We start from the raw sequence: 26,379 nt of genomic DNA, 5'->3' as shown, positions 1-26,379 counted from the left end.
TAAGATCCCGTTTTGAGAGGGCGAAGCTCGCTTCAAGGGTATGATTCGTTCTTCCTTTTCTTGTGTTTATTTATTTATTTATGCTTTATGGTTTTATTAATTACGAGTGGTTCCTTGGGTCGGGGTTGTTTTCGCGGTGAGTCGGACTCACCAAACCCCAACACTTTCCTTAGAACATGCTTGCCAACAATGGTTTTATTCCTTAGATGCCAAGCATACTGCGACTTGGCAAGATGTCACCGACAGTTTCATGAATCGTTACAAGTGTAACATTCAAACTAAAACTTCTGAACGTGAACTCTCCATTCTCAAACAGAAAGAGAATGAAGGCTTCACCGCTTACCTAAACAGGTGGAGGGAAACAGCTTCACTCTTGGTAGATCCTCCCAAAGAAAGAGAGATGATTCGCCTCTTTATTCAAAATCTGACTCATAAATATAGGGAACATCTCAAATTTCTTCCACTGAACACTTTCGAAGCTGTATATGACATCGACATCAATATCGAGGTTGAGATAATAAAGAATTCTGGTAGTAACAATAATAACACTTGGAAAAACAAGAAGAACGACCATCCTTCTTCTTCGTCTTCTAAGCACGAAAATACTACCAACAATATAAGCCAAGTTGATATCAATGAAGTGTTAGCTCTTGATGATCCATTGCCCAAGAAGAAAAGAACTTACACTCCTTTAGGAATGACTTATGATGTGGCCTTTGATCGCCTTTATGGTCAAGGCTTGATCACACCTATTGGGCCATTTCCAGAGCCAAAACCTTAAGAAAGGAGCGCCAAATGGAATCCCAATGCCCATCGCAAGTACCATCAAAGAAGGGGCCACACTACGGAGCAATGTTTGAATTTGAAGGACGTCATTCAAGACTTTGGTGGATGCAAACAAACTTCTTGTCCCTCCAGGAGGCAAGAAGTAATGAACACAAGGCGCACAACAGATCCTTCGTGCAAGATTTCATGATTTCTTTCTTTATCATTCATCTCCATTCTCCCATTCATGTCTAGCATAGGTTTTCCTTTTTGAATTTTTATATGTTTCATGTGTTTCATTCACCTTTTCCATTAATAAAATGAGCAAATTTCCTTTACATCTCGATCATAGAATTTTTCATTCATTCATTCATTCTCAAAAATTAAAAAAAAAATTCAATTACCGAACTAAACCCAAGGTACACCAATGACTTGAGGCACCTTTGAAACTCTGTCATTCCCTGTTAACCGTTCAATTACATTCCATTTCTTCATCAACCATTTTGAGCATTGTCTAACGTTTGGCCTTCATTTCTTCAACCCACATTTACTTAACCCTGGGATTGGAAGATGTGTAATTGTATAACATTCAAAAAGCAAGTAAAAAAAAAAGCAGCAAAGCAACAATAAAACAATGTCTAAAGGTAAGTGTTCCAATGTCTTTGATATGAACACGTCTCAAATTGCGTCTCTCATCGAGTGCTCGGTACTGTGCCTGAGAAACATGAATTCTAAGTGAGTGATGGACCGCATGATCTGAGATTGCCTACATTGATTCAAAAGAATGAAAAAAAAAATCAAAGCAAAAAAAAAATGTTGAAAATAAACTTGCAAAATTCAAAATTTTCAAATTCACAATTACACATCTTGGGGGCTTCACTCGGATCTTAAGCCTTTTACCCCTTTCTTCCTTAAACCATCAACTTAACCACAGTACAACCCTTGAAAGACCTCTTTGAGGTGTACATAAACTTGTGCAAAGTTTGGTTAGAGCTACGTTCGGCCTGATTCCTAACGGATACGTAGGCAACCTCACATTGAGGTGCGACCACATTCATATTCATATCTATGCATGATCGAGTCAAATAATATCCAATGCTTATCTCTATATCCCTACCCATTTAGATCTAGACTTGGGGGCTTAAACCCACATCACATTAGCTTACCCAGCCTAAAGAGTCATCATCTTTGACTCTTCACGCATATATTTCCATCACCATAACCTTTGCAGCCTCACCTTAGTATCACTTTCACACACTTCTTTCACACATACATATCCATATAATCTTTCCCTTAGGAACCCTTTATCATGAAATATTGTTTCCCTACCGTGCATGCTTCATCATCTTTCAAGACAACAGTCATCAGAAGAAACGTTGTATACTTGCTTAGCTTCTTGACCTGAGCAATGTTCATTTTTTCATGCATCGCATAATGTGCTGAGTAACATTTATATATCAATGATTTGTAATAATACAAAGCATATCGTTCTTAGCTCTTTGACCTAAGCAACGTTCATGATCACTTCATCTATAAACGTGCTTAGCTTCCAGACCTAAGTGACGTTCAAGATCGTTTCTTTACACCATATATGATGCTTAGCTCCATGACTTAATTTCATTCATCTATTGTGTCACATGATGTAATTGTCCTTAGCCTCCTGGCTTAAGAACATGCATCATGCATACATTATTTTCGGGACAAGCAATTCAATCCATACGATTCATTTCGTCGTGCTCAAGGAGGAAGTTCAAAACTTCTTCCCTTTTTCATTATTTTATTTTGGGGAAGTTCAAAAACTTTTTCAAAATTTTTATCGAGGGAAGTTCGAAAATAAAATTTCATTTTTCATGTTTGTCTTTTTCGGGAGAAAGTCGGTACCCTCCACTCGTCTCATGAAAAAAATGATGGAAAATTTTTGCTTTTGCATTTTCGGTTGCTTGTGTCTGCACACACATACTCAAACTATACACACACAATCACAAGTCATACTCATGTCATGTCATGTCGTGTCAAGTCAAACTTGGTCAAGTCAGTTGGTCAAGTCAATCATAGTCTATACGAGTCCCTTGGCAAATTTTATTTTGCAGGTCTCAATTACAGCCCACGTCCGAGGACAAGCGGACCATCTACAGCCCACGTCCGGGGACAAGCGGACCATTTACAACCAACCCACGTCCGAGGACAAGCGAACCATCTATAGCCCACGTCCGGGGACAAGCGGACCATCTACAGCCCACGTCCGGGGAAAAGCGGACCATTTACAGCCCACGTCCAGGGACAAGCGGACCATTTACAACCAGCCCATGTCCGGGGACAAGCGGACCATTTAAAGCCCACGTCCAGGGACAAGTGGACCATCTACAGCCCACGTTCGGGGACAAGCGAACCAACTACAGCCCACGTTCGGGGACAATCGAACCACCATCATTTCACGGCGCAAGGTTCTCGATACATAGAGACTTGCAATCTCATCATCTGTCGACTTTCCTCAAGCATGGAAAGTATTATCCGGTGGATTTCTTCAAGCATAGAAAACCGCCAAATTCATATGTCGGCTTTCCTCAAGCACGGAAAGTATCATCTGGTAGATTTCTTCAGGCTTAGAAAGTTACCAAATTCATCAATCGGCTTTCCTCAGGCATGGAAAGCGTTTCAACAAACGTCATCCGGTGGATTCCTTCAAGCATGGGAAGCTACCAAACTCATTTGTCACCAATACACTGGTGCTAGATACGTATTCTATCCTTTTACTCATTTATCTGTGGAATTAACATTTTTCTGCAGGTATCGGCGTATACAGAGTGGTTTAGGATCGCAGAACGTCTTAAATCATTCTCCGTCCCTTTCGACTACATTGACTATCGTTTTCGACACTGACGTTTCTACAAACTCAATCAAAGTGGGGGCTTCTGTAGACACCTAAAAATGTCTCCCCAAATTCAAACCCGATGATGAACAACCTTTCACCCCCACTATTGGTCGGGTTCAGTATTTAATCCCGAGAGTGCTTAAAAAATTGTGTTTAATTAAATTCATTTTTTTGAATAGTCCATGGACCAGTCTTGATGTTTGGTCAAAGCATAGATTTTTTTTAATTTCAGCCCAAATCTTTTTTATTTTATTGTTATATTATTTATTTTGGCCCAAACCTTTTATTTATTTTATTTACTTATTTTCTTTTTTTAGCCCAAATAATAATAAATCAGAAATTGCCCGAAATTATCAATCGGCACATAAAATGCTAAACGAAATTAGAGTTAAAAATGAATTTAGACGGGAAAACGGACAAAAAATTCCCGCGTCATGGCAATAGTCCACCGTGTCACGGGAAACAGTCCCGTCTGACGGTGGGATTTCCCGTGACACGGGAAACCTGCTGTGACACGGGAGTTTCCGTGTCCGTTCCGCGTAAACCCTTCACGTGTTTTATTCCCCGTACCCTAAAATATTTCCCGCGTCAAGCAACTGTTCACCGCGTCACGGGAATTTTTCCCGTCTGACGGTGGGAATTCCCGTGTCACGGTACACAGTGTCATGGCTCGGTTTACTTTTTTAGGGTTTTTATCATTTTAGGGTCCGTGTGTTCCCTTAGCACATTTTTTCTATAAATACCCCCTCATTTCTGATGTACGGGGCAATAATTAATTCTCTAATTTTCTCTCTTCTATGCTCTAGCCTAAACACTAGCCTACCCTTCTTCTTTCAAAATTCCTTCTTCAAGCACTCCAAGGAGTCCATACTTTACTCGTGGTTCTATCCTTAAGCCAAGGCGTGAAAGATAGAACTGTTTGAGGGTTTGGCCGCAAATCAATTCTATTTAATTTAATTTAATTTAATTATTGTTTTATTATTATTTCCTTGAAGTTACTAACTCGTTTAATATTTTGTAGTTGCAAGCAAACAGAATCAAAGTAAGAATTATGTTCCTTTTATTTCTATTATTTTTCCAAAGATTTTATATTGTTGGAATTATTGTTAAATTGCTTCCAATATTGATGTTATTCTATTATATTAATTGATCATATATTGCATGTTTAAAGGGAATATGTAATTAAAAACAATGCCTAATAAGATAATTTGGACAACCGGTTTAGGTTCCTTTTTAATCTTGTTGTTTAATCAAGTGATCACAATATTTTAGAATAATATGTTGCATTAATATTCCACCAATTTAGCCTTATAATAGTTTGGAGCAAATTGAATATTTTGTTTGTATGCCTTTGAGATCGCAGGAATAATTTTTCACTATGAGAATCGAGTAGAGGCCAATACGGGCGAATGTGACTCCATGACTCACTTTGTACCATCATCCCCGATCCTCCTTTCGTGGTTCCGAACCATATGGAGTTAGTAATCTCATGGATTATGAATGGGGTGTAACCTTCACAGGTCAATCGTTGTTACCTATCGTTGTCCCTTATCGTGGATGCCTTTTTATGATCCGTGAACGGTTTACAAGTTCCTTAAAAACTTGTTGGCGGCTCCCTACTTTATTTGTCCCTAATCGTATTATGTCAATTCCCACATCCTATGAGTGCCAAGCATATTCACACATGCTTTAACGTAGGCGCACTTTGAGCGAAGCCTACAGTGATTAGTTCTCGAGGGATTGAAATACATCCCACAAAAGTCAAAGCGATCATGGCCATGCCACCACCCAAGAATGAGAAAGAAATTCGAGGCTTCATTGGAAGGCTGCAATATATAAGTAGGTTCATATCAAAACTCACGGCGATATGTGAACCTATATTCAAGAAGCTTAAGAAAAATGTCCCAGTCACATGGGATGATGATTGCCAAAAAGCTTTCAAAAAAATCAAAGAGTACCTGGAAAACCCACCCGTGCTAGCGCCAGCAATGCCTGACTTTCCTTTTCAACTCTACCTTACGGTTCCAAGAAAAACGATGGGGACAATGCTAGCACAAGAGATCAAAAGCAAGGAGAATGCAATTTACTATTTGAGCAAGAAGCTTCAAGGATATGAGACACGATACACATTGCTTGAAAAGTTATGTCTCGCACTTGTGTGGACCGCACAGAAATTAAGACATTACATGCTCACTCATACAGTGCATGTCGTGTCCAAAATGGATCCTCTCAAGTACTTGTTTGAAAAAGCAACACTCAATGGAAGATTATCAAGGTGGATAGTCAACCTTGCTCAATTAGACCTGAAATTTGTACCACAAAAAGCCATCAAAGGTTCTGCGGTTTCTGACTTCTTAGCAGATTTCCCGCTAGAAGAAGTTGAAAAAGAAGAAGATGAGTATGATTTCCTTGACGAAGATTTACTCATGACCAAAGATGATAGCTGGAGTTCTACTTTGACGGAGCTTAAACCTAAAAGGTTGTGGTGTAGGGGTCTTGCTTGTATCACCCAATGAAGAGCATATCCCAATTTCCATGAAGCTCGACTTTGATGTCACTAACAATGCCGCAGAGTACAAGGCATGCATTTTGGGATTAGAAACAGTTGTGGCCTTGGTAATTAAGAAGCTCAGAATCTACGGTGATTCATCACTAATCATTAACCAGATCTCCAAGAGATGGAAGGTGAGAAGTGAAAGTCTCGCTATGTATCAAGCTCATCTAGAAACTCTCACGGAGCAACTAGATGAAGTGGAATATACGTACTTACCCGGAGAAGAAAACCAGTTTGCCGACGCACTGGCTAAATTAGCATCAATGGTGCGAATTCCAACGGACACAATCAGAATGTCGTTGACCATAGAAAGAAGATGAGCCGGCTTATGTTCACGCACTTGATGATGAACAAGAAACATAAGAAGAAGATGAAGAAGCATGGTATACAGATATCCTTAATTATGTGACGAAGGGAAAATACCCTCCTAATATTTATAAAAGGGCACGCCGTGCTTTGAGGCTCCTGGCCTCACAGGCAATGCTCATCAGAGGAGAACTCCACTAGAGGACTGCGCTAGGGAGAAATCTCTTATGCATAGCCAAGAAAGAAGCACACAAAACCATGGAAAACCTTCATGCCAGCATATGTGGAACACATATGAATGCTAAGATGTTAGTCCAGAAGATTCAACGACAAGGTTATTATTGGACTACTTTGGAGAGAGATTGTCACGAATACGTTAAGAAATGTATGAAATGTCAAGTCTATGCAAATTTATAGCACGTTCCACCTTCACTTCTCTACACATATACTTCTCCATGGCCTTTCTCAACTTGGGGTATCGACATCATTGGAAAGATAACACCACCAGGACAAGGGGGGCATGAATTCATCCTCGTAGCAATCGACTATTTCACCAAATGGGTTGAAGCTGCCTCACACGCTAAGTTAACAGCAAAACATGTAGCTCAATTCATTAAGAAAAATATCATATGCCGCTATGGGGTACCTCATGAGATGATCAGTGATAATGGGACGCATTTCCAAGCCGAGTGCGCAGAACTATTAAAGAAATATCATATCAAGCATCACAGATCATCACCCTACAGACCACAAACAAATGGTGCGGTCGAATCAGCCAACAAAAATGTGAAAACTATCATAAAAAAGATGGCGGAAAATTACAAAGATTGGCCAAGTAAGCTACATTTCGCCCTTTGGGGTTATCAAACCTCTGTTCGTACATTAATGGGGGCTACCCCTTTCTCTTTGGTCTATGGAGTGGAAGCTGTACAACCAATAGAGTTCGAAATCCCTTCTCTTTGAATCGCGTTGGAAATCCAACTAGATGAAGTCGACTGGATTAGAGCAAGATATGATGAACTAGTCTTACTTGACGAAAAACGCTTGGCAGCTTTGCATCATGTCCAAACCTACAAACAGTGTATGGCGCGACATTTCAATAAAAAAGTCAAGACTAGGAACATCAAGGAAGGTGACTTGGTGCTTAAGGCACTTCGCAAAAATGTGTTGGATCCAAGAGGAAAATTCAGACCAAATTGGTCAGGTCCGTACATTGTTAAATCCATCTTGTCTAGCGGAGCGGCACAATTTGTAGACATGGACGGTAACGGTTTCCACAATTTTACCAACTTGGATCAACTCAAGAAATTCTATGCCTAGTTGCATGGGTTCATGACCCAATAGAACTACGTTTGGTCTGATTCCTTTTTAAGGATACGTAGGCAACCCCTCAAGGGGGCCCGACTGATAAGTGACATTTTTGTCGCTATTTTTAGGAGTTTTTTAGTTAGTTTTTTTTTTATAGTTTTTCTATCTTTTTACTTGGTTTTAATAGCGTTTTACTACATTTGTCATGTTTGTGTGTGAAATGTCGTTATTGCTCAATTTTGGCTTTTCTTGCATATTTTGGTGGCTTATGACATTAGATTAAACTTTATTGGTTTACTCTTATGTTTAGGAACACTTGGATAAGTTCATTTCTCAAGATTGAAGAAATATAAAACATAAAAGAACAAGTAATGAAGAAATGTGCACTTGATTTGCAAAGATCATACTTCAAACGCCTATATCTTTTGATCTACAAAACATTTTGGGGCGATTCTAATTGGAGATGAAAGCTTATCTCGAGAGCTTTCCAACGACAGGTCATATTCTCAATTCCGATGTAAAACGTGGGAGATATGCTCATTTGAAGCTAAGCAGTTTGCCCAGTCCGAGAGGAGCGGGCGCTCCGGTTCTTGGAGCAGGCGCTCCACCACCAGGAGCGGGCGCTCCAAAATCTGCACGCCCGCTCCTCACAGGAAATCCAAAATAAAAAAAACAGATTGTTTCTTCCAGATTTGGAGCGGGCGCTCCGACCTTCTGCACGCCCGCTCCTGGACTTGCAGCGGGCGCTCCACCTCCTGCACGCCCGCTCCTCTACGCGCTGCTCGACTTTTTGCGGAGCTTCCTAGGCAATTTAGTAAGGGTTATAAATAGATTTTTTTTGCTCATGTTAGGGGGAGAAATTCATATTTTCAGTAGTTTTAGGTTTTTAGAGAGAGAAACTCTCAAATTTTGGAGAGAGAAAGTGACAGAAACAATGGTTTTCATGGATTTTGGATAATCAAAGGAGGAATTGGATGATTTGAAGATCTCCATTTTATATCAATGAGCATTTCTTACTCTCTTCTCTCTTTATGCTTTATTTTTGTTAATCATGTTTGAGTAGATTTCCTTCTACTAGGTGTTGAGTGAAGCTTTGTTATGGTTAATTGAGTTATTTGAGATAAATTTGATGATAATTGTGTGATTAAATTGATTGAATTGATGATGGCATGTTGTTTGTTTTAGATTGGATTGATCTCCCAAGATAGCAAACTTAATTGCATGTTAGTTCTAGTTTGACAAGGGATTGTGAATTAGAATTTATATATTTGATTGCATTTTGGGTAAATTTCTTCTATGCACCTAGTCAATGAGGGATCTAGGCTAGGAATTTGAGAGATTGCTCTTGATGGTAATTAATTCCCATTTTAATTCTTTCTTTGCATGATTGATTATCAAATCGATTCCCATTAACTTGTTAATTGTTCAAAGTGGATCTTTGCCCCTAGTAGACTTTGTAATATCTTGATCTTTATATGTGTGTTAGTGTAGTTGTAGTGTCCACTATCCATAAACCGACTTCGGCGTAGCTTAAGCATTAGATCGAGAACAATCCAACATTACCGTTCCTTGTGGTTCGACTCCGAACTTACCACTAGACTTGTTTAGGGGTTAGTTTAGGATTATAATAAATTTTGTTTGGCCGTGAGGAGGTTAGTCAACGACATAATTTCCCTGCGCTCAAAACGACCACTTTAAAAAAAATAAAATCCTTCCTCCGTCGATCAAGTACACGCGCCAGTTCAGCATTGCGCCACGACAAAATGGAGCTAAAATCAAGAATATTTGCCAAGTTCAGCATCTAGGGTCCACCAGGGCACGGGGAGCTCCACCGTCCCACGGTGGAATTGCAGCAAAAAAAAAAAAAATTGCCGCGCCATGGGGAGTTCCACCGTGTCACGGTAGTTTCCACCGTGGCACGGTGGAAGTCCAACAAAAAAAATGTCGCGCTACGGGAAACTCCACCGTGTTACGGCAGTTTCCACCGTGGCACGGTGGACTTTGCGAATTGTTTCGTGGCGCAGACTTTGCGAATTCTGTTCGATGTTGGTTATTCTTCCATTGCGTCCGACTTCTTGACTCGGATATATAAAATAAAAACAGTCATTGTAATTTTTATTTAAGGTAAAAATAAATATGCTATTATTGTTGAAATAAATGTGACTACAATTATTGGCATCATGCGCCTTATTTTAAAAAATAAAAATTATAAATCATATGAGCAAAGCAATACTGATCTAATCCTTCTTCACTTTACGAACCTCCTTCTCTTTTTCAACTAGGTCGGCCTTCTCCATTAATGTGTCTTTTGTAGCCCGAACCGTCACACCCCTAGTCGAACTTTAACCCCTTTCACCTTTCTTAGAATTCTTTGATTGCTTCTCTCTATAGCATATTCTCCTTACCCTTTCCTTTCACATAATTCTTCTTTTAAGGCATTATAGGAGTCTTAAACTCAATTCCTTGTGTTCTCGGATCTAGACGATCTTTAGGAGGCGCTTTCTTAATTCCAAGACGGCCCTTCACATCAAAGTTGCATGATCCAATTCGATCCCTTCTACTTCTAGGATTCAACCATGCCTTGTATGCACTAGATAAGGGAGGAGGAGCTTGGTTACTTGCAGAAACGGTCCACAAAGGTCTTCCAATCCAATAAGCCTCGTAATTGTGAATGTTACTTTCATGCAACGATACTTCACAAGGACTATTGTTATAGCGTGGAACTACTTGTTCAAGTCCATATTGTCGCATCAATTGAGAAGGAGAATAAAAATTCAGCCTTGAAATACTAGGAACGTGACAATACGGAGTATCATTCGTGTCAACCATCCTAGTAAGCCTCCACCAAGGCACCACCCACCGAATGGAAAATTCTCTCTTTGCAAAGAAATTCTCCCAATCTTCATATGACATGTTCGTAGGGTAACTCTTCTTCCTGCGGACTAGATCGTTGGGACCATATTTTTCAATATCGTCGGGGGCTTCAAAAAGTTCTAAACGCTCCATCAACCAAATCTGCAAAATAATTTTTTTTTTGCCGAAATCCGCCATGACACGGCAGGTTTCACCGTGACACGGTGCCTATTTTGTGTCACGAGGGCTACTCAGAGAGCTTTTTTACCTGCAGCAGTACTAGAGACCCCTTCCTGACGGCTTTCCGGTCAGCTTTTGCTTCGTTAAGGCCGCGCAATGTTTCTCCAAGGCACGTAGGCATAGGAGATCTCCCGGATTCAACATGTTTAAGCACAGACGTTAGACAAGTATGTCCTACCCTACCGTTTGCAAATAAAAGCTTGCTAAACATGCAAAAAATATAAGCCCTTCTATGGTATACATGATAAGACTCAGAGACAGGGCGATTGAAATACAAATTTGCAAGTTTTTCTAAGTCTACCTCATTACCACACACAATTCTATTTAAATCTGGATCTGTTAGATTCAGATTGTGTTCAAAGTCTTGGTAATAATACTCACATAGGGTAGGCATGGCAATAAGATTTCTGGCAGGAAACCCAAAGATGGCACCGAATTCCTCCGGCAGGGGACAGATTTCATCGTAATCAAATTTAAAACAATGTGTTTCTGGACTCCAATAGTCTAAAGCTGCCCTAAGAAAATCATGTTCAATCGCTACATGTCTCAAGGCTAGCAAGCCTCTGACATGAAACAATTCCAACTCTCTTTTGTCAGCATTGGTCAAAGAATAAGACCAGTCGCGTAATGTATTATCAAAATTATGAGACATTATTACTGAAATATGAAATTCTAATTATTTTATGTTTCGTAGTTATGCATATCACGAATATACCGGTCCTATTTTATAGCAAAAACGCTTGAAAATACTCAAAAATCTATCTTTCTATACGCGTAAACCACACTGTTGCAGAATATGCGCACCATGACACGGGAATTTATGCCGCGACACGGCAGCTTTTGCCGTGACACGGTTTACAATGCTGTGTCGCGGTGCCCACGCGTTTTTATTTTTTATCCTTTAACTATGCTTTTCCGGATTTTTATTGTTTTATCTTCATTGTTTATCTTTTAATTCTGTTTTTCGAGAGTTTCATTCCTAATAAAATTCTCCATCTTTTTTTTTATATTTTATTTATCTTTATTATTTTATTTTATTATTACTTTATTCTTATTTCTATTATTTATCATTTTATTTTATTTCTATTATTTATTATTACTTTATTTTTATTTCTATTATAATTATTTTTCTATCTTTATTTTCCTTTTTCTTTTGGGGAAACTGTAAAATTTGTCCCATTTCCATGCTTATTTTTAGCATTTTGGAGGAGTTGTAAAACTTGGCCCTTTTTTATTTCTTTTTTCTTTTGGGGAAGGTCGGTACCCTCCACTTACGTCTTTTTTTTTCGCGTCATTAATAAATACACAATCATACACAATGAGTCTCAAGCAGACACTAATACACACTAATAAATGCATAAACTGTGAATAATGTACAAAGTGAGTCATGATGCATAAGCACCGTCAAGTGTCATCAACCAAAGTACAAAATAAAGACCCTCGGTTAAAAATCTGTAGAACTAGAAGAGTGAGGATCAGTGTCATCTTCAGCTTGTGAATACGGGAGCGGTGACCCAAAGAGTCCCGTCATCATCCGGGTACAAGGAGTAGTATCCCTACTAGTCCCTGTAACTCCAGTAGCAGTCAAACTCAAAGCAGGATCCGTCCAACTGGCAAACTGCGTAGACTGACTCCAAGAGGTAGGAAACGTCGGTGGAGGCATCGTTCCAGACACTGGAACTGAAAACAAGCAAGGCGCCGGTGGAGGAAGCGCTCCAGACGATGGAACTGAGTATAGACCCTGATCCACAGGAGTGATGACTAGCCTGAACTCAGGCTGTGAAAATGAATGTCGCTGCCACTGACCCTGAAAGTGCTGGAATGGCTGGGAAGACTGAGGCTACTGCCACTGAGCCTCCTGTAACGGCTGAGAAAGCTGAGGCTCCCGCTGAGACTGAGAATGCCGACGAACCTCAAGAGATCGTCTGCCACAACTAGGCTCCCCCTTGTCCGAGCCTCTATGTCTCGAGCGCGAGCGGGACCTCCGTCGCTCCTGAAAAACACAAAATCAGAAGATGTCAATGGTGAAAAATAGAACAAATGGTAAAAATGAAAAAAGTGAACATACCTCAAGAACATCGCCAGAACCGCCCCGACAACTCGCACCAAGCCGAAGCTTGATGATGCAGTACTTCAAAGCGTCAACCATCTTCATGAATTCCATCATCTCCAGGTCAGTAGGCTGAGAACAAAGCAAAGAAAAATCAATAACAAGCGGTATTAAAAAAGATGAATAATGTGTCAAAAAGCTTACCGGTTCAATTACTTCAGGCAAAGACTCCTACGCCTGTCTAAAACCATCTGAGCAATATGATCCTCAGCAATACCGATCGGCCCCGGGTAGCAGACGGATTGAGGCGGGACCTCAATCTTCCCCACACGATGAACAATCGTCTGAAAATATGATCGAATAATCAGGTTATTCGATGATTTAAACAGAGACTAGCGACAAAATTCTCAAAAGAAATCATACCTCGGATAGACGGGGTGGAGGAGCTAAAGAGGGAAGCAAGTCCTGCGCATAATCGCCCTCCATACGCACAAGCTCCTGCCAAGGAAAAGTGTAGCGCTCTCCCCTGTTTATCAACTCCCTAAGCATGCGTGAGTCCAGCATCGACTCCGGTGGAGACAAGGGCACCACAAAGCGATCACCACTGTGCTGACGAACAACACACTCCCCAAGATACCAGACAAAGCGTCCAGTACCAAAAAAACAGTGCGGTACGCCGAAAGCTGCAAGGCCTCGCGAAGATTAGTCATCCCAGCCCAAGGCCGATACTAGATATCGATAGCAACCTGAAAACCATAAAAAGTTGCAATGAAACGCCGAAAATAACGTCAAAGTAGAGAATAACAGGCTACAAAATTAATTCTTACACCAACATAAGAGGTGCCTCGGCGTAGCAGCCCGCGTGGCGTAGGGACAGACTCCACTCGTGACTCGCCTCGGTCACGCCAGCTAGCTCCGACAGGGAAGTCATGGACCGCTCCTCAACGCCGTCGAGGGGCCAATCCCGAAAAGTACTCATAGAACCATAGCTGCAATGAAAAGTGATCTCTGAGCACATGAGTCAAACAGATTAAAACAAAACAAGAAGAGGAAAGATCGTCACCTTTACGACTCTCCATAAACCGTAGACAGTGACAGGGGCCTGGTCATTCAGCTGCCTACAGCCATGACGTAGCGACAAGAGAAGATCGGCATATACCAGGCTGGCCCAACTATAGGATCCTATCTCTCTAATGCTGACCAAAGAAGGAAGGTAGCAAACGAGCGCACGCGAACTCCTATAAGGAGAAAGAGTCATGGAAATGAGAATCAAAATGAAGATCCGCACTCGCTTTTCAGGTGATGTCTCATCCATGTCAAAGCCACGGGCCAGAACAGAAGCCAACTCTGATCGCCCGCTCTTAGAACCACCTCGAGGCACCGGCTGAGTCCTGATGTGCTGAACGATCGGACCTAACAAAACAGCTACCTCAGCTGCCCCCTAAGAAAGGTCAAATATCTCCTGTACGACCCGGTCGGTGAAGCGTAGACCACTGATCATGTTTCCAAAGGGGTCACTGTCATCTCCCCCAAAGCAAAGTGAAAAGTGTTGGTAGTATCCCAAAAATACTCCAACAACGCGCGAACGACTGTTGGGCCACAACCCCGGGGGCTGCGAAACCCTACGACCGCCGAATAAAAATCTACTAAACTAGAAGATTCCCACAAGGCGTTCGTAATAGGATCCCTTGTGACAATCCCATAAAGGCGAGGAATCAAATCTCCAGCTCCGGAACCATGATGGCGAAGCGTGCCATCAACTATGCCGGCAAGTGGATGGTGAGAAACGTGGTTCTCACGGCAGAAAACCAACTCATCTGACGACCACAGAGGTGGAACCCACCTGCCCCTACTCGAAGAAAGGCGAGGCTCGATCTCCAGGGCATCGTCGTTCATGCCCTCAGGAACTATGGGAGCGTCCTCCCGAAAAGCCTGACGCCGGCCACGAGTAGAAAGATCGCAATCCTGTTGTCTAGGCATGCTATTACAAAAATAAAAATCTAAATGCTTAGCATCATTTCCTAAGTTATTTAGTTATTTATTCAAAAGCGACTTAACAAATGGCATTTTCTATTATGCGCAAAATTTTTACCTTAAGGCTAAAAATTAGCAAAATAATGGAATTATTTCTAGTATTTAGTTTCTCTAGACGAACTAATACTATGTTCTCCTAATTGCATGATACTATGTTCTCCATGACAATGTAGTACATACACAAAACAAAACATGTTTCAAAATTGCACAAGAACGATAAATTGGCACATCATGGCATATTTTACAAAATCTACTACCAATATATCATCATTTCAAGTGCAAAAGAACAACATGAACAACAAGAACACCATTTCACACAAGTAGTACCAAAACTAGTGATTTGCTCAATTTCTCACCAAAATACACAAACTTAGTCTCAAATTTCTCACAAACACACATACATCCATATACAATTCAATTCATAGCAAGAATTTTGACATGGAAGCTCAAAATTAAAACCCCCCAATTTGATTTTTTAGGGTTTCAACCAAATATGGAATCTACAACATGATTTAAGACAAAAATAAAAGGAAACTTACATGGATCCTTGTGAAGAATAAAAAAAGAGGAAAGTAGCAAAAAATTGGAGAAAAATTGGTCAAGATTTGAGCTCCAAAAGCTCGAAAAACCGTGAAGGCAGCAGCGCAACCGCTGCGGCACGATGAACAGCAGCCGTGACACGGTGGCCAAAGTCCGTGTCACAGTGAATATGGAACGCTGGCGGAGCTCCGGCAGCAGCAGTAGAGCTCTGGCAGCAGCAGCAACGGCAAAAAAAAAGAGCCCAGAAATCGTGTCACGGTGACCGGATCCGTGTCACGGTGGTTTCTGACAGTGCGCCGGTGCTGGGCTTCGTGGCACGGTGGCCGGGGACGCCGAAATTTAAAAAAAAAAAGAGAAGAAAAGGTGAGAACATATTTGAGAACAAAAATGGCGAAAATGGGAAGCAGAAGCTCGAATTTAAAGACAAAAAATGTACCTCGTTCCCGTGCCACGATTCCCGTTACCACGTAACGACATTCACGCGCGTGGGACGGTGTTATTATCGTGGCACGTTGACAATTTCAGCAAAAATATAAATAAATAAAAAAAGGGTGTCCCGCGTCACGGGGATTTCCACCGTCAGACGGGGCAATCCACCGTGTCGCGGGATTCATCCCCGTGACGCGGTGCCTTTTTGTTTGTCCTGCACGCTCCTTTCAACCTTATGTCAGATATTTTAGCATCTTTAACCAAGTTGGAACGATTTTCCGCAACTTTTGGTCAGTTATTTTCTCACCGAAATTGCGCAGAAAATTTTAATTGGTATTTAAAGGGTACCAAAATTACCGATTTGCCCTAACAAGGATCAGGGTTGCATTTTTGACATTTTAAACACCTAATATAGTTGGATAGTCGACTCGAAGGTAAATCATCTGCGGCCCACGTTCGGGGATAATCAAACCATCATACACTTGCAAATTTCAGCGATTATATCAGTTGTCGGTTTTCCTCAAGCATGGAAAACATCATCGGTGGATTTTTCTTCAAGTATAGAAAACCGCCAAGTCGGCTTTCCTCAAGCATGGAAAGCGTTATCGGTGGATTTATCTTCAAGTATAGAAAACCGCCAAGTCGGCTATCCTCAAGCATGGAAAGCATTATCGGTGGAATTCTTCAAGCATAGAAAAACACCAAAATCATCCGTCGACTTTCCTCGGGCATGGAAAGTATCATCCAATAGGTTTCTTCAGGCTTAGAAAGCTACCAAATTCATCAGTCGGCTTTCCTCAGGCATGGAAAGCATTTCAACGAACGTCATCCAGTGGATTCCTTCAAGCATAGGAAGCTGCCAAACTCATTTGTCTCCGATACACTAGTGCCAGATATGTATTCTATCCCTTTACTCTTTTATCTGTGAAACTAACATTTTTTTGCAGGTATCGGCGTATGCAGAGTGAGAACGGCTTAAATTATTCTCCATCCCTATCGACTACTTTGACTATCGTTTTTGAAACTGACGTTTCTACAAACTCAGTCAAACTGGGGGCTTCTGTAGACACCTAAAAATGTCTCCCCAAAACCAAACCCGATAATGAACAACCTTTCACCGCCACTATTGGTCGGGTTCAGTATTTAATCCCGAGAGTGCTTAAAAAATCGTATTTAATTAAATTCAATTTTTTGAATAGTCCATGGATCAATCTTGATGTTTAGTCAAAGCATAGTTCTTTTTTTTTTTTTAATTTCAGCCCAAACCTTTTTATTTTATTATTTATTTTAGCCCAAATAATAATAATAAATCAGAAATGGCCCGAAATTATCAATCGGCACTTAAAAATGTTGAACGAAATTAGGGTTAAAATGAATTTAGACGGAAAAATGGACTACAGGTTCCCGCGTCACGGGAGAAGTCCACCGTGTCACGGGAATATTCCCCGTCTGACGGTGGGATTCCCCATGACACGGTGCCCCTGCTGTGACACGGGGATGTTCCGTGTCCTTTTCGCGTAAACCCTTCACGCGTTTTATTCCCCAAACCCTAAATATAACCTGTGTCACACAGCTAACCACCATGTCACGGGAACTTGTCCCGTCTGACGGTGCCAGACACCGTGTCACGGTGCCCTCTGCCGTGTCGCGGTGCATTTTTTTAGGGTTTTTATCTTTTTAGGGTTCCGTGTGTCCCCTCAGCACATTTTTCTATAAATACCCCCTCATTTCTGATGTACGGGGCATCAATTAATTCTCTATTCTTCTCTCCTCTATGCTCTAGCCTAAACACTAGCCTACCCTTTTTCTTTCAAAATTCCTTCTTCAAGCTCTCCAAGGAGTCCATACTTTACTCGTGGTTCTGTCCTTAAGCCAAGGCGTGAAAGGTAGAACTGTTTGAGGGTTTGGCCCCAAATCAATTGTATTTAATTTCATTTAATTTAATTATCATTTTATTTTTATTTCCTTAAAGTTACTAACTCGTTCATTATTTTATAGTTACAAGCAAACAGAATCAAAGTAAGAATTATGTTCCTTTTATTTCTATTATTTTTCTAACGACTTTACATTGTTAGATTTTATTATTAAATTCCTTACAATATTAATGTTTATTTTATTATATTTATTGATCTCCATATTGCATGTTTAAAGGAAATATGTAATTGAAAATCACTCCTAATAAGATAATTTGGACAACCGGTTTAGGATCCTTTTTAATCTTGTTATTAATTCAAGTGATCACTAATATTTTAGAATTATATGTTGCATTAATATTCAACCAATTTAGCTTAATAATAGTTTGGAGCAAATTGAATTTCTGTTTGTATGCCTTTGAGATCGCAGGAATGCTTTTCGCTATAAGAATCGAGTAGAGGCCAATACGGGCAAATGTGACTCCATGACTCACTTCGTACCATCATCCTCGATCCTCCTTTCATGGTTCCGAACCATATGGAGTTAGTAATCTCATGGATTATGAATGGGGTGTAACCTTCACGGGTTAATCGTTGTTGCCTATCGTTGTCCTTTAATCGTGGTTGCCTTTTATGATCCGTGAACGGTTTACAAGTTCCTTAAAAACTTGTTGGCGACTCCTTACTTTATTTGTCCCTAATCGTATTATGTCAATTCCCACTTCCTAAGAGTGCCAAGCATATTCATAACATGCTTTACCGTAGGCGCACTTCAAATGACGCCTACACATTCCTAAAGATATTAGGATTGATTATAGTAATCTAGAATACTCTATAAGGTTCTCTTAAATCCTAATGGAGTAAGGATTGATAATTATGTTTCAAAGAGTTTGAAATTGAATAAAACTACTCATTTGAGAATTCTTGTTTTGTACGAAATGGAATAGATTCAGAATTTATTTTCGTGCCTCATAATATTTATCCAAATCTTATATGATAGGATAGATATTGAAATTATCTTACCAATGATATATTATAATATTAATTCCGAGCTATAATGAAAAAGATATGAATGAGATACGAAACTCTATCCAAAACTGACACCCTTCCACTATTTCGGCCATATCTTGTTATCTACAAAAGATTTTAATCGGATTCTAATTGGGTTGGAAATTAGACTTCAAGAGATTTCCAACGACATATTATATGACTTATTTGGACTTCTGGATCAAAAGATGTGATAAAAATAAAATCCACTAAAACTGTCTTACATCGCCAAACGACAGGTTTGTCGCTTGGAGACAAAGCCTGTCGCCTGGCAACAGAAGCGTGTTTTATTCCTTTTCGAACTCTGTTTTTTTTTTATCAATTCCGGACTATTTTATTATAAATAGGGTCCTTGGACCTCCGTTTTCAATAATCAACTCTTAACCAGAATTGTTTAATTCCTTCTCTCTCTAAAAAGCTAGAAGCTTTCCTTCTCTCTCTATTCTTTTTCTCAACCTTCCCTCTCTAAAAATTCCTCATACATTAGCACTAGACACACCTAGCCAAGTTCGAAGTTGTCTTCACCCTAGACGTGAAAGGTTTGATATTTCTAAGGGTTTGTTCTCAAATCTCTATTTCAATTATTTAATTTAATTGTTTGTTTTATTATTTTCCTTGAAGTTACTAACGTGTGTATTTTGTTATTAGAAAGAGATACGAGGCATCCGAGTAAGTGCTTTAATTGCTCAATTGATATTTTTGATACAGAAATCATGCTTAGGTTGTTATTTTGATTCCTAGTGTCATGTTAGGATGCTTTTCCTAGTATCATGTTAGGATGCTTCCTAGTATCATGTTTAGGGTAATAATTAAGTTTCTAATATCAAGTATGATTAAAAGAATGCTTCCTATTTTCTTTCCTAATATCATGTTTAGTATCATGTTAGGGCTAAAGCTTTGATCTTTATTGTTTAGTGACATGCTAGGGTTTGTTATTAATCTTGTTAGTATCATGCCTAGGATCTTGCTATTATTATGCTTTAGCGTTGATTTGATTATGGTTATGTTCACTAGGCGAAAAAACCACTTAGCCACCGGTTCAAAACCCCCCTAAGCCACCGGTTTTGAACCGGTGGTCATTTGGGGGGTGGCAATAACCTCAAGAAAGGCCACCGGTTCAAAACCGGTGGCAAAAATGATTATTGCCACCGGTTAACCGGTGGTAATATTTATTATGGCCACCGGTTAACCGGTGGCAAAAACCCATTCCCGCTTTTTTTAAAGGGATTTTTGGCACCGGTTCTGTTCAAAACCAGTGCCAATAATGGCAAAAAAAAATTAAAAAAAAAAAATTTTTTTGCATTTTTTTCTATTAAATTGATATATAAACACTAACATATATATAAACTTACATATTTTCATTAAAATAAGGCTGGAATATTACAATTTTGGTCCAAAAAAAAAAAAAATACAAGTCACTGTTAAATACAAGTCACACAAAATCACCAATGTAACACGTGGCGAGGCAGCAACTGCAGCAGCGAGCCTTGGGGAGGCAGCAGCAGCCTTGCATATAGATAACATCTTCCAACAACCACCTGCATCAACAAACAAAGATAAGAGATCTCGATGTGTGTATTAATCAAAGAAAACAAGCAGAGCAATACTAATTCAATTTCAAGAGAGCCAAATTACACCAAGCATAACAATTCAATGTGATATTGGCTCCCTTTCTACTCAAATTACCACCCCCAAATAATATAATCGAAAACCTATTTCAAAATCCACTTTGAAATTAGTTCCTTTCTACTCAAATTACACCAAAGCAAATCAATCCCACTTCAACACAATCATAGAATTAATAACCCAACAATCATAGAATTAACACCAAAGCAAAGCAATACAGCAAGCTAAGCCCAGTCGACAAATCCGCAACATCATCAATCAAAACAGTAGGGGTATTTGTAACCTTAATTCCTCTTTCTTTAAAAATAGAATTAATAATCCTAACATAAAGAAAAGAAACAAACCAATATTCACAATATGTTAACCAAATTCGCTCAAGCTATAAGTGTCTCAAAGAAAATCAAGAAGACAACACCAAAGAGATTTGATATTGACCCCTCTTAAAGTATTGAAATTTATTAACCCCTCTTAAAGTATTGAAATTTATGATACTAGTCCGTACTTTACTAAATAAAGCAGCAAATTCAATAAGCAGATTACACATCAGAAGAGCCATCAAACTGGAGTGTGTTAACAAGCAACCCTATATCATCACAAAACAAATGTACCAACACTAAAACTGCGTCGACAGAGTTAATCTTACACACTAAGTGCAGCAAAAAGAAAGCTTAAATCTAGTAACTTTACACCTACATTACACCTAATCTAAATTCTAATGCTCGAAACGTTGCCAACAAGCAACAGCCGCTGAGATTTGAATTCAGCATATACCACAGACAAGTTACAGATTTCATCAACAACAAGATTTCTCTAGCCTTAGGAGTTGAGAAATTTTCCTACATCAATAGCTAATTTAATTTACTCAGGCTCTCTCCCAGTCACAGTGAAAGATTATATCCCAAACAAAGATAATTCATTAGTTCAATTCTCAGCTAATGGCTAATGCAGATCTAAAGCACAGAATTTGTAATGATTAAATTACAGGAAAGGTTATTTAAAACACAGGTAAATTATTAGTTTATTACCAAAGGATCATGCATAAGTTTACATATATAGTAACAAGTTTATTGGACCAACAACGCAAGGCTGTTGGGTGCCTATCATCGCTGAATACATCGAATTTACACATCTCTAGATGACTGCCTACCAGAAACAGGGTTAATACAAAAAGTCAAGAAAATCATAGACAGGAAATCAATTACAGAATTTCAGTTCAGCTTTAATTCAAGAAAATAAAACCACAAAGAAGGGTTAGACATTCCTAGGAGTAAAACTTGGCTCAATTTAATACATTTATGCGGAAATTTGGCAAGAATTATCTTGTGAAAGAAAAAAGTACTAAAGCCAAACCAACAAGTAAATGGATTCCAATGCATAAAATCCTCTCAACATTGAAACAATGAGTTAGCAGCTAGTCTGCCTGAGAGTAAGCTATCAACTACCAGTTAAGTTGCTCAGACCACCACAAACAATAATCAGCCTTGCAAAGTCATTTCAAATAGACAGCCACATAAAGAGTTCACTGCATTACATAAGTTTCCTGTCTACTAGAAGAGTTTGAACTCATCTATCCTTTTAAAACATATTTGCACAATTTCCTAAATTAAGATGTCAAGTATTCAAATTCATCTTCTAATGTTCAATCATCCAATATCACAAAGATATAGAGAGCAAAATGGGGAGCTCATTTCACAAACAAGTGATACTAGAGCCACAAACTGAAAAGTTAAACTAACATGGTTTCCTATACAAGAATTTTTTAGACCAAAATGGACTAAATCAAACAGGAAAAGGGTTTATATACCCAGATATACGGTTAATTGATGACTCTGACATAGAGATCTCCATGGTTTCCAGATTGGGGCAGGAGAACGCAATGCAAGCCAGCATTGTTGAATCCATATCACTGCAATGAAACACAAAAGTTGATGAATATAAATCAACTCAAAAAAATTAGTAAATTAAACACATTACATTCAAAAGAAAACACAAGACAACACCAAGCATTTCTTTTTCATCAGAAATTAACAATCACAGGAGTCCTGCTTCTAAGACACCTGAGTTTCAGCTCGGGTACAGCAACTAGCACAGAATTGAACTGATTTAAGCTATAGCAGTATTAAAAATAGCTTCACATTTTTCTGCTTCATCAAATAAAAACCAATTTCACTGAAAATCAATCTATCGTAAATTAAACTTAGAAAAGGTAACTCCCTCAATATACATTCACGCATCAGTTTTTGTTATTTAAATGTCAAGTTTAATTACAGCTTTTCAAAATCCCTAATCTCAACTCATGTTCAATCACACCAAAACATTTTGAATTTTCCTAGATCTTATCATATAGTGCTATATCTTTAAAATGTAAAAACAATCCTTACCTCACAATCTTTTTTCAACTTGATCAGAGTATCAAGTAGCAAAATCATCATCATTATTACATCCAAAATAACCACAATCAAATAATACCCTAATTTTACACCGATTAATGTTGTTTTTATTAGTATAAACAGTAGCCATCAAACAAACATCAATCTGGGCAGCCAAATTTTGTGCAGTAATCACCTCCAACATTATACACAATACAATCACGCAAACCCTTACATTCATGCAACCAAATATCCATCACTAAGAAAATTAAACAAGCATTTACAGACAAAAAAAACCCTAGCAATTAAAAAATAAATCTAATGAACAATCAAAAAAAGGAAAGTAAATACAAACCAATAACCAAGATCTAAAGCAGAGGACTCGAGAAGAGATAGAGAGATGGATCGCGACCACCGTAACCATCATAACCTTGGCGGACTCGAGAACAACATGTTCACCATGTTCATCGACCTCATCGCAACATAAAAATCACAAAAAAAAAGTTAAATAAAAATCAGAAACCCTATATTTCAAATCGAAGAGGCGAAGAGCACATACCTTCGTGAAGAGATCCACCACCACTGCAAAGATGCGGCGCCGGTGAAGAAATAGACCCCTCACCTCGTCGCAAAAGAGAGAAAAGAGAGAGAAGAGATCAGAGAATGAGAGAAGAGAGAGAAGATGAGGGAGGGGACGAGATCAGAGAAGAGAGGAAGAGGAGAGAGAAGAAGAAAAGGCTAGGGTTTGGGAAATAAAAGGGGTTTATATATGAAAAATAAAATATGACCGGGTTTTTTATAAAAAGAATTTCCACCGGTGGTTCAAAACCGGTGGCCTTTAACATTTATGCCACCGGTTTGGTTTGAACCGGTGGCAATATAAATATGCCTAATCCCGCCCATTTTTTACCCCACCGGTTTTCGAAAACCGGTGGCCATTGAGCGGTGCCTTTTTGTATTTTTCTACTAGTGGTTTATGAACATGATTATAATAATTATTATTATGGTTATTGTTGTTATTATGTTGCTTGATTTTTATTATTGTTATTGCTTGATCACGCCTTTTATGCATGTTTAAAGGGAATTTATACTTATAATCACGCTTAATAAGATAATTAATAATCTTGTTTAGGGATAATATGATTATAATTCAAGTGATCGCCATTAAAAGTTTTATTTGTGCATTAATATTCAACCAACATAGATTAAACAGGTTTAGGATTAACCTATTGATTGCATGTTAGTCAGAAAGCGCACATGAATACGAGAAGAATAAAGTAGAGGCATATTATTAGGGCAGGTTCTTTCTCTTTTAAATTGGATTTGTACCTTCATCCCCGAACTTCCAGTCTTGGTTCTAGACCTTTTGGAGTTAACGATCTTTTGGATCGTTAAGGGGTGTAACCTTCACCCTTTGAACGGTTTACAAGTTCCTAAAACTTGTTGGCGACTCCTTTGCTCTATCTTCCTTCCCTTTGGACGCCACCATGCTTTAGTGTATGATCACAGTGGGGTTCAAGTTTGGGGTAATGCTTGAAATATTCCCTATAGTCAGGGCACACTTTTATGATAGTTAGAACATCATAAAGTAAAATGAAAGAGCTTAATCCCCCAAACAACATCCCTTGGGTCAAGTATATGTTTGTTAGAAGCACATATAAGGACAAAAAGCTAAAACCCTAAAAATTGATTCAACAATCATAATCCGAAATCTTCAGATTGACATACCCGATCTGCATATCCAAAAATACCTATCCATAAACATGATTTCAATCTAATTGCATAAATAAACAAAACCCAAAATTTGAATTCACCCAAGTAAACATGAGAAATGGATTAAACATAGATAAACAAGTAAGATACCGGAAACTAAAGGCCTTGGAGGAGCGTGAAACTCACTTGATGCTGCTCTTTCAAAGGTCCTAAAGAGCGGAAAATGTCACTTTACTTATCAATTCAGTTCCAATTCAAGTTCTTCATCTTCCCTGTTAATCTGTTCATCTACAAAGCTTAAAATAATCGAAAAAACAGTCAATAAAACAGCAAAAATATCAAATTTCAAAAAAGAAACAACAACTCCGTCTTAAACCAGGTAAAAAAATAGAGGGATACCATTAGGACCAAGAGAAGAGTGAGTAACGTCACAAACCTTTTCACAAGCTTCAATAGTTTGATATTCTTACAGACAGCTTCTTCGACCTAGAGAGATGGCATTTGGGATAAAATGATTGAAATCTATGAAGGATGTGTCTTTATTGACCCAATTTCATATTTTGTAGTTTGTACAGAGTATTAAGTACAAACCTCAACACCCCAACATCATTTTCTAGGCAGACTTCATAATGAGAAATCCAATGGTAATTATACAGAAAAAGAAGGTAGGGAATAAAAAAATGGGATGGGAAAGTACCAATATCAAACAATAGTTGAATGTAGAACCCTAAATTGACTATGCTAACATCAATTTAACAACAATGTGAAATCGAACTCTCAAATGTTTTGTTTTTTGTAAAGAGGGAAAACCACATAAACCATTCTGCAAAGTTTACAAACCCCATTTCTTCAAAAAAAAATTCAATAAATAAATAAAATTACAAACCTCATAGCCATAATTTGCTAAATCATTCAAGAAAACAATTCTTAACCTTTCTGCTTCTCTGATGATTTGGCAAACAAAAAACTATAAAAAAATCAAGTAGATCTAACCTTAATACGGTATCAAAGAACACTCCACAAACAATAAGATCACCAACAAAGCAAACCCGGGAAAAAAGGGTATTTGGTCAATTAAAATACAATTTCATAATGACAAAAAAAGGGAGGCATAAGTAATGAGACTGAACAAAGATTACAGCAGAAATTTGGAGAAGAAGAACCACCTTGATTGATGATTTTTTTGAGGATAAATGAAGGAAATAGAGAAGTAGGGCTTTCCCCGGTGCTAGGAGGTCGCCGATCCCAACTGGCGTCGCAGGAGCTAGTGATAACTGCCGTGGCCGACCTTCTCTGAGGTCAAAAATTATGATTCATTTCTCTTCATTTTCTTCAATTTATGCCCTAGGTGTTAGCTCACGAGTCGACAGGCGCGTCGAACCATCAAGAACTTGCACTTCTTGAATGGGAGAAAATACGGTAGTTGAGAGAGCATTAGGTGAGCAACATCGATAACTTACACCAGAAAAACCAAAAGAATTTTAAAGCTATGTACCCAAAAAAAAATTCCAATTCATAAAAGGGAGGAGAATTAAAACCCTCTTTCTTCCATTAAAGAAGTCTCGTCATCTTACTACAAACCAAAAAAAAAAAATCAACAAAATAAAAAACATAAAAAAAAAAAACCCTCTGAATTTCACACAATATCCAAATCATGTTCAATCAAAACTACTATAATTACCAAATTAATAAATGTTAAATGAGAGATAAATGAGCTGCGAGATAACAAACCAGGAGGGAGAAACAGAAAGCTAAGCTCG

General features: G+C 38.8%; 1 long non-coding RNA gene across 1 annotated transcript in view; it reads right to left on the bottom strand.

The window, feature by feature from the left end:
* Nucleotides 1-25,961, bottom strand: part of LOC145586700 (uncharacterized) — a 47,791-nt gene extending 21,830 nt beyond the window's left edge. The window contains exons 1-2 of the long non-coding RNA XR_014101007.1: nt 25,056-25,961; nt 24,806-24,915 (exon numbers count right to left, since the gene is read on the bottom strand). This is a non-coding gene — a long non-coding RNA (uncharacterized LOC145586700). The remainder of the gene's footprint in view (nt 1-24,805; nt 24,916-25,055) is intronic.
* Between the last annotated feature and the right edge of the window lie 418 nt (nt 25,962-26,379).

This window comes from Chenopodium album, chromosome 2 (assembly GCF_948465745.1).
Source record: "Chenopodium album chromosome 2, dcCheAlbu1.1, whole genome shotgun sequence".
Taxonomy (NCBI): domain Eukaryota; kingdom Viridiplantae; phylum Streptophyta; class Magnoliopsida; order Caryophyllales; family Amaranthaceae; genus Chenopodium; species Chenopodium album.
The sequence above is the reverse complement of the archived record's forward strand: the minus strand, read 5'-3'. Positions and strand labels throughout refer to the sequence as shown.